The sequence below is a fragment of the Drosophila navojoa genome, chromosome X, assembly GCF_054131105.1.
Source record: "Drosophila navojoa isolate 15081-1374.11 chromosome X, UAZ_NAV_1.0, whole genome shotgun sequence".
NCBI classification, from domain to species: Eukaryota; Metazoa; Arthropoda; class Insecta; order Diptera; family Drosophilidae; genus Drosophila; species Drosophila navojoa.
In genome coordinates, this window is record NC_142895.1 from 17469436 (window position 1) to 17480000 (window position 10565).

Consider the following 10565-nt stretch of genomic DNA (forward strand, 5'->3'; position numbering starts at 1 on the left):
TCTCTCTCTCTCTGCCTCTCTCTGTGAAAAGTTTATCAAATGTTGCGTATGACGCCTGCCCGCGCCACCTACTCCTAACGGTTCCTGGCATCTGCCGACGCCTTCTTGTTTTTTCAACTGTCATTTTGACAGCTGCTTGGTTGCTGTTGCTATTCCTGTTGCCGTTGCCGTTGCAAGGCTGCAAGCACAGACATGTAACACCTTTTGCTTGGGCCAAAAGTTGTTTTTTTTTCTTCCTTTTTTTTAGCCTGCCAACTTGACTGACTGCATGTTAAAGAAGCAGCCGCAATTGCAGGGCTACGGTAAAAGAAGATGACATCAGTTGTTAACTTGACGTGCCAGCTCACACACTCACACACACACACACACACCTGCAGGCCATAAGCTAGCCAGCTGGCTAAGAAAGCGGGCGGAGGAAGCGCTGAGCATATGCAGAAGATAAAGCGCCAGAATCCGGCTGTATATGCAGCTGTCAAAGACCAGCCGCCAAGTTGTGCTGCAGTTTAAAAGTTGCAAAATTACAGTAATATAGACAGAGAAAAAATAAAAGCACTAGAGAGGGAGAGAGCCAGAGAGAGAGAGAGAGAGAGAGAGAGAGAGAGAGAATGTGTCAGAGTTGGCAGGATGTGCGAAAAGGAGCAGGAAACGAGCAGAAACTTAGCGCCAGGCAGCAAGACTAAGGTAAGTGCCCAACTTTACAGAAGACACTCAGTTCAGCTAGTGTGAGTGCTCCGGTCGGGTGTGCACGACTCGCAGATGCTGTATAAGTAAATACTGCCAGTGCTTTCTATGCAAACATTTCAAATGACGCCAACAATAAACAATTAAAAACTAGATCTCTATAGGTTTGCTAATTTAAACACACATAAATATTGCTGCAAAAAATTTTTGATTTTGATATTCCATGACTTTGGGCTCAGTTATTAATTTTTTTTTATTAATTTTATTTTTATTTATTTTATTTTACTTATGTATTCATTTTATTTTATTTATTTTTTTATTATTGTATTTATTCTATTTTTATTTTTGTATTTATTTTATTTTAATTTATTTTTTATTTGTTTTTCATTTTATTTATTTCAATATTTTTCAATATATATTATTATATTATTATATTATTTTTTTCAATATATATTAAAGATTTTTTATACATTTGGGAAAATTCAGTAGATGGAATAGGAACAATTTTAACATAGCAGAAAAGACAAAAGTGTATTACATAATTAATTATTAATAAACAGAAGGAAACCTAATTCGCACAAAAAAATGCTCTTTTTATTATTTTTATTGAATTTTACGACTAGATACATTTTTTAATTTCAAATTTTAGATTTTGAAAATACCCACAAATAAATATAAATTATAGTAGCATATCTATATATAATAAAAACAAGTTAATTAATTAATAAAAATTCATTTTAAAAGTCGTTTTGACTTGTGAAGCTGAAGAATAACATTCGGCTTCAATTTTGTCAAACTCTCTGTAAAGTATCAAAATATATTTGAATTGAAACAATATCAAGTATTTTAGCTCAGAAAACTTCAATAAATCTCAGACTCAGACTCAGATGCAAAACTACTAAATTTTGGTATAATCTAAGTAAATTGATGTTTCTTTATGGCTGTAACATCTGATTACGAACGAACATTTCAAAAGTAATGCGAGCTGCAAGTGATTTAAAATTTGACGAGCATCGCAATTCTGAAATCTATGCTTGCAATACATGCAAGAATAACAAATTCTTTTCTTATAGATACTGACATCAAGAGAGACTTTTCACATTAGAGCCGTAGTCCAAGATGTGTTCTTCAGAGCAATAAAAGTTGTGTGTTGTCTCTATCAAGAAGAAGCGTATTGAATTCTAAGTAATTCCCATGCTCTTATCCAATCATTGATCAAACCAAAATCGCATGTTAGGTATCTGTGCTTCGAGCCACACTCGAATAGAGCTTAATCTGTTGGCTAAGCCACATCAGAGGGCAGCAAATTGGCTCATGAATATTCGATAAATAACAATAAAAGTGTTATTAAAAAGTTTTGCGGCCAAGCAACCGAAAATGACTTAACATTTTTATCGTGTCAATAAATAAACAAGAGCCGATGAAAATTTAAGACCGAGTGCAACATCAAAGGGCGCACGCCGGAGCGGAACCGTAAAGCGGAAGTAGCTCAACAATTTTCAACACGTTTGTCGGTTGCTTGTTCTTGTAGCTGTTGTTGCTGTGGTTGCTCGTGTGTGCGTATGTGTGTGTGTGTATGTTGCTTTTTTTATCACACTCACTCACACCGTAAGGCAACGGGCCACACACACACCGAAAATCATAAAATTTTAACGAACCTATTGAAAGTTTACACATTGCCGCTTGATTTCACCGGGCTGCAGGAAGCTTGCGCCCGGGCTGGGCGCTACGACCGGGCGTGGGCGTGGGCGAGGGCGTGGGTGTGGGCCAGGACGTGGCCAAGGCGAACGTGTGAAAAGCGCCATCGAACGGCAAAGATTTTCACACTTGGAACATTAAGGAAATTTATGAACACACACACACGCACACACACACATGCAAACATGCAGAGAGACGGCACGACGCACATGTTTCATGCATGCGCCGAAAAGTGTGCTACAGGAAAATTAAACTTACCTATGTAAACAAGACAAGAAATGGTCTGCATGTGTGCCTGTGTGTGTGTGTGTGTGTGCGAGTGTTTGAGTGTGTGTGTGGGCGGAAGTTATGTTCAAACTTAATTTAAGGTTCAATAGCGTAACCAAAGAAAACCGCAAAAACTTTGGCTGCCTGAAGAAAACGACAGCCAGCTGGCAGCATGAGGGGGGCGGGCGGTGGCGTAGTGCTTGGACTTTTGGCAGGACGAACGAGTTTTGTGTAACATAAAATCTTGTGGTTTATTAGATTTTAATAATTCACACGATTCCAGGCAGCTAGCTGTGTGCGTCTGTGTGTGTGTGTGTGTGTGTGTGTCAGGGTCTGTAGATACCTGAAGAAGACGCATGACAGTCGAGTCGAGTCGAGTCGAGTCGACTCGAAGTTCAAACTGAAGCTGGAGCTACTTGGAAGACGCGTGCATTTGAAGTCAACAAAAAACTAACTTTTATCTGTTGTCTCCCTCTCCGCTCCACACTGTCCGTCATATGTGTGTGTGTGTGCAACACTTTGGCTCTGGCTTCCACTTCCGACCGAAAAAAGCACCCGAAGGTGTGTTTGCTTTAACAACAACAACAACGACAAATTTGTGGCATATCAGCGGCATGTTGCGTGGCTTGTTGCAAGAAATGTGTGGCCAGGTGGCATGTGCTAGCAATGAGGAGAGAGCTGCCTGCTGCCTGCTGGCTGCAGGTTTTCGGATAGCGTGGATTAAGTGCGCGCATACGCCAAGAAATACCACTAAAGGGAATTGATTTGCTCAGACGATGCGTTGTCGTCGACAAAATACGAGCTAACCGGGGGACTTTGCGTGAGCCAGTTGACACTGACACTTAAATATTTGATTGAGCTTGTAAAGCAGCTTGGCATTTAGCTAGTTCAACAAAGTTGACTAAATAATCATTTGGCTTTCCACATTGCGCAGGCCAAATGAGCTCGCAAAACTATTTTAATTGTTCGACAAAGCTAATGAGCTTTTAGCTTAACTTGATAATTGACACAAGTATGACAGCTAGTGCCGTTAGCGAAAGTTCTATGAGCTATGAGGAATTGACATTTGGCATTCGACATCATTTTTTATATTATTGACTCGATAACGAGCTTCTATCGATATGTGAAGCTGTTCAAAGCGAACACAATGCAGGTGAATAAGCTTTAATGTGCTTTCGGGTGAGCTTTTATCAATTTGTGAAGCTGCTCAAACTGAACTCATGAGCTTTCAGATATTTCTTTTAGATTAATACTCCAACAACTCAGCTTTCATTATATTATCAAAGTATTAAAACTTGTGTGGAATTACTTACATTTAAATGAGCTTTAATGAGCTTTGAGCTGTATTAAAGCTTCTAGAAATGCTCGCAAATGCATATTAAAGAATATATGCCTCACTTTTCGTATCGATATGTGATATCAAAGACTTCTTAAATAGCCAAATTGATTATTTAAATTTAGCTATCAGCTTTTACACACTGTCTTATGAGCGTATTCACCTGTACATTAGCTTGGACTGTAACCGTCGCCAGCCCCTCATATTTATGGCTGCCTGCAAAGCGTTTGCCCTCCACTTGGTTTAAGGTCCATAACAGTGCATCATCCAGCTATTTAACGATATAAACTGCTCGAGTCGCAGCATCGAAATGGGGAGCATCAAGACGCAGAGCTTCAACTTGAACGGCAGTTAGTTCGACTAGAGCTCAAAGCTCGGGCTCCATAAATTTCTGTTGCACGCCGGCTGAAAGTATGCGCTGCTCTGCTGAGGAACTTTTCGCCAGCCCAGGCACAAAAAACGAGAGAAGAAAAAAAAAAACAGTGGACGAAGAAGCTGAGCAAGAAAAGTAAATCAGTGAAAAATGTGCAGCTTATGATCAAGTGTTCCCACAAGAATTGCAAACTTTCTGCCATTCTGAAGAGTTTTTGTATCTCATCTTTTGTGCTGTTCGTTTTCTTGCCTTTGTTGTCTCGCTGGATGTCCTTTGGTGTCCTGTGCAGTGCAGACCGTCCTGTCGAAGGCATCATCGAAGTTATGTGCTGCACTGGCCCCCAAAGGTTATGCAGCAAAAAGTTTGCATAGCTGCGGCAGCAGCAACGACAATCGGTTGACAACATTGACCTTAGACCGAGGGCCGTACCAGCTCGCCTCCATGTCCTGCAGGCATAAGTGCATAAATAGTTCATAAACTATTTTTCAACAAAGTTGTCCGCCAGCTGCCTGCTGCCAGCTGCTTGCTGCCTGCCTCCTGCTACTGGCTATTGGCTACCAGTTGGTGGTTGCTCTGGAGCTGCTTGAGCTGGGGGGCTAATTGCATTTTACACCAATTAATTTGCTTAGTCGCAAAGCAAATAAATCGCAGGCAAACAAAAAATGAAAAAAAAAATGGAATAATACAAGAAAAATAAATTCAATGCGCAATAACGAAAAGCAAACAAACAGAACAGTCAAGGGCAGGCTGTAACCCTCCAGTCGCAAATCAATTTGAATTTCAAATTAACATAAAGAGCTCAGCCCATGTGGGCCAGAGTGTGGGCCACCACAACTACAAGAGTCGAAGGAAATGTTGGGTAACTCGCAAGATTTGCGACTTTCGCTGTCCACGCAGTGGGAGAGAGGGAGAGAGAGAGAGAGGGCTGCCTTTTGTGTATTATACAAATGCAATGGCCACTGCTGGCACTGCTGGGGCATCAAATGTCGTGCCCCACACTGCACGCTTGCTGTCAGCTACACGAAATGCGAAATGTGAGCAAACAAAAAGCATTGCATACTTCTCGGCGGCAGTCGAAATACAAATTGAATTTTCTACTTAAAGACAATGGCTGGCAAATTTTTAAGCAGAGCTCAGACCGTGAGGTGTGAGGGAACGAGAGAGAGTGACACTGAGAGTGAGAGTGAGAGTCGAAGTCGAAGTTGGAGTTGGAGTGAGAGTGTCTGAGCGGGCAGCTTGGTTTGGCTTGCTGTCTTTGTCGTCGTCTCTTGTTTTGGCGAAAAATGAAAATATTAATTCCCAGCGGGTTATTTGCGTTCCTTGGAACGGATGCTGGACCGCTGCAGTCAATGCCGATGCGAGCTAACGGTAAACCGAAAGGTGAGCGCCGTTCACCATGCTCAACTCACAATAGACAATGGATGTGAGCTGCACAGACGCCCTGCAGACACTCACGTTGCGACACGGACGATTGCCTAACGATCGAGCTATAGAGAAGCAGAGAGTGAAAGAGAAAGAAATAGAGAGAGGGAGAGAGAGAGGCACAGAAAGTCTCAGAGTCTGACAAACGTTAGAGTGTAAGCTGTTCGATTTTCACATGCCCTTCTAATGCGATGCTCATAAAAGAATTGGGGACATAATTGTATAACAGTAGAACAGTAACACAGTTAAATATTAGATCATTAGAAATGATAACGAGTATACAAGATCATCAGCGTAGCCGATTGGCAACAGATCAGTGAAACAGAAGAAAATGCATCAAGTAAAGCAGTATAACAAACAGTATAACATATAGCAAATACAGTATCTAGCAAAAAAAAAAGTAACAGAATAGCAGCAGAGCTTCTGTTCCACTTATATGATAACCGATAGAATACTAAGGTCTAAACTAAATTTCTGTAAAAATGCTTAAGCATGTACATATATATTATACATATCATATATTGTTATAAACTGTTATACTTATACTGTTATACTGCTGTATTGCTATGCATATATTGATATAAACTGTTATACCTATACTGTTATACGTCTACATTCTTATACAGCAATGCTAAGACTGTTATACCGTCAATACACTCAGACTCTTTGCGTAGGCCATTAATTTAGTAATTCCGATTCGTATAGAAAAGAATGAGAAAAAAAAACACACTCGACTCCCTTGGTCTCTAGCTAGTCGCATTAATTTTAGAGGATTTATAGCTGAGGTCCAATCAGGGCGTCAGCGGGGGCTATTGTTCGGGCAGCGGCCGACGGGCTGTGGCAAGAGGGGACGTGTATGGCGCTCTATCTCTCAATTCAGCAAAAATTAATTTATTACATCAATATTTATGTTTCACTTAAATTATAATGCGTGAATGCAGCCAGCCCCTGTTTAAACATTTTTATGCCATTCATTTTGCGGCCTCTGCCAGAGCAAACAATGCGGGCAGCGGGTGTGTGGAGGGGTCGGCGCACAGATAGCTGGGCAGGTGGGGGAAAAGATGGGAAATTGTGACCGCAATCAGTCATAATAAATATTAAAAATAGCGCATAAACTCAAACATTGGCAACTAAACTGCTCTGCTCCAGAGCGCAATTCAGATTCCGTTCTCTCGTTTTGCTGTTTTTATTATTTGCCCCCTTCCTTCCGTTTTGGCATTCTCCATTGCATTTCCCATTTTTCAGCAAAGTTTTCTAATAAAATAGTGGGGCCCCGTGTTGTCGGGCGTCGTTTTCGGAAAAGCAATTGCAATTGCGCAACTTTTTGGCATATTCAAAAACCATTTGGCTATCAGAAAGTGTTTCAACAAATATTGACAGACTGCCAAAGGGCTATAGACGCCGCCTAGAGACCGAGAACGAGAGAGAGAGAGGGAGCGGTAGAGGGAGAGCGGTAGCGTATAAGTGGGAGCAGGAGAGCGAGAACTGGGTCGGCTGGTTAGCTGCAATGGCGTTTCACGGCTTTGCTCCCATAATTAGCAGTTAATATTGCATAGCGGCAAAAGTTTTTCGCTCGGGCTCCTACTCTACGACTATATATACATATACATATAAAATGTATGTGTATGTGTGTATGTGTGTGTGTTTGTAGCGTCAGTTTTATTTCTATTTGCGCTATTTGTCTAGAGCTGGCGAATGGAAACGGCATGGAAATTGGAATGGGAAATCTGCCGTTTAATAAGCTCACAGTTTCTGTTTGTGTTTTTCAACACTGCAAACAGTCGGCTAAAGCAGCGCCTCATATGAGCCTCGACCTCCGCGCCAACAACTTGCAAGCAGAACTCAAATACACACACACACACACACGTACACACACATGCAACATTCCACTCGCTGACACTTGAGCTTTGCTTGGCCTTTTTTTTTTATCAAACACTCGACTGCCTGCTTCTAGCACCCTACCCCTAACCCTAGCACCAACCCCACCTCCACCTTCCGCCCGTCCACTTCTCCCGCTCGCTGGGTTTTTGCTCATTTTTTGGTGTCAATGAACAGTTTTAACATATTAGCAAAGTTTCTTAAAGTACACATATAAATATGTTTGATGTGTGTTTGAGCTCAAGTTGAGCGAGCGGAAGGGAAACGGGGGGTTGGAGGTTGGGTGGGCTTCACAAGTGCGCCCAGGCAGGGCAGGCACTGTAAGAAGCACACGTATATGCATGCATGTATACATATATACATATATTCTTATATTGGGCACTATGCTCTGTCTGTTCTCTGTGTATTAAGTCAACGGCAAATTATGTAAGTGGCCATGATGAAAGCCTAGAGATCTGCGCTTTACTGATGCTTTGAGGGAGACTAACAAAGTCAAGTAATCAATAGACGATTTAGCCCTATTCGCCAACAATGTGGGTAAATATATTTATTAAAGAAATTTTTCTAATATATATAAAATATTTTAAATAAATTATATGGAAAAGCTTGATGAGCCGTTGATTAATTGATAAGACTAATAACAAAATATTAAATCAAAATATTCAAACATATTCATTGATTCAAGAATGGAATGCTGTAGCAGAACGAAACCCAAGTAAATCAAGTTATTTCCATTTAAAATTAAAAAAGAAATGAATGCATAAGTTTCTATAATAAATGAAATATATATGTATATAATATATATATAAATATTTATATAAAAATAAAAAAGTCTTGTTATTTTTTAAAGAATCAAATATTGAGTCTAAAGCACAAGCAGTGATTAAAAAATCAGATAGCATCTAAAGAAAATATAGTTAATTCATAAAACTAGCAGAACCAAGGACAAGCCTTTAGGAATGAAAGAGATCGAAGAAGTTGAACAGATTCTAAATTCCAGCTCACGGCTATTCAATTTGAGCTAACCTTAGCCACATACACATATACATATACACACACAACTGTTTACATATATACACACACACGCACACATATATACTATAGCGACAGCTCCTTTCGATCTTTGTAATCAACTCAATAAAAACAATTTTCGATATTAAATTATCATTTTGCCTCAACGCTTGCTGCAACAATCAAAGGGGGGCAAAGGGAGCTAAACACACACACACACACACTTGAGCACAACTACAATTGTGAACTGTTGTACAAGAAAAGCTTGTCGTGTCGTGCCGTCGCTTAATCATGTCAATGATTTATAACGCTTTCAAGGAGCGCGCCAAACTCGAAGTTGTCGACGGCAAAGTCGCAACGAGGTGAGGCATCTTTATGGCGGAATATGCCTCTGATGACTTGCCAGACAAAGCGAAGCCACTAGCCTAGTGGTGATGGTGGTGGTGGTGGTGGCACTGTTGCTGCTGGTGGTTGGTAGCAAACATAAGTTTTGCAGCTACTTATATGGCAGCGAGTCGGAAATTTATCTCACGAAAAATGATTTGGCTCATTATCAACAGCAGCCAAAGTGCAGCAAATGGCAAGACAGAGAGAGATAGAGAGAAAGCGCACAGACAGAGCAAGATAGAGAGTGAGAGAGAGATGGTCTGGGAGATAAAGATGGGCAAAAGTAGCAAACACATCGAACAAACGCATAAATCAACAACAAAAACAGAAAAATGATTTATTTTTACACAGCGAGAGAGACAGACGCAGAATGAGCGAGTGTGAGAGAGATGGAGATGGAGCGAGTCGAGTAATGAGGGTTTAGCGCCGACTCGTATATGATTGCCTCTAATAAGAAAAGTGGCAAAAGTGTATAACACGGGCATAATGCCGAGCTCCACAATCATTCTGAGTGCTGGCTAAGAAGCAAGGGGCCAGGGGCAAGGGGCAAGCAACAAGGAGCAAGGTGAGCCCGGATAGCGGCCGGATGCCTGCTACCAATAATAAAGTAATCAAAGCGATATGGTGTTGATGCTGAGGCAGCTGCTCGTGTTTGTGTCCATTGTTGTTGCCATGCCACATATGGCCAATTGTTGTGTGCGTGTATGTGTGTGTGTGTGTGTGTGTATCTGTGTTGTATCTTGGTGTTCTGTGATTATGCCATTAAGCAGCGCCACCGCCGCCCCAGCCCATGTCTGCTCTCAATAAAGCAATCGAATTAAGGACTCAAAACGAACGGGCTTGGTTGCCAATGGAACAGCTTATTGTGTGTGTGGGTGTGTTAGGCAGAGTAAAACACTTATTAAAGACTGATAGATAAGTAATCCCTGAACAATATGTCATCAACATTTATATATTGTATACAAAAGAAATAATAGCATTTATTTCGAATTTCATATACTGAAAAGCCAGATGTAGTCGAGCCCTTGTCAAAGTCTCTTCTACAAAATTCAAAATCATTCTATTAAATTCATATAAAGTGTAAGTGTATTTCCTATATATAAATATAGATTTAAATGCAAAAAAAAAAAAAAAATAAAATAAAATAAAAATAAATAAATAAAAAATAAAATTTAAATACATTTGAAAGGAAATAACATGAATAAAAAAAACAGTAAACATTTAATAAATTTTAAAAAATATATTCATAAATATATACAAAATATATATACAAAAAATATACACATAATAAAGAAAATATATAGAAATTATATTTCCATTTTATATTCTAAACAGCAAAGTATTTATAAATATAAATAAATGTGTTATATTAATCAATAACAATAGATTTTTTTAATAACATATATATTATTAAAAAAAAAAATCTTTTTTTAAATATTTAAATAATATTAATATTGAAAATTATTTCAAAACTAAAATTAAAAAAATATATATAATATATATAACATATAT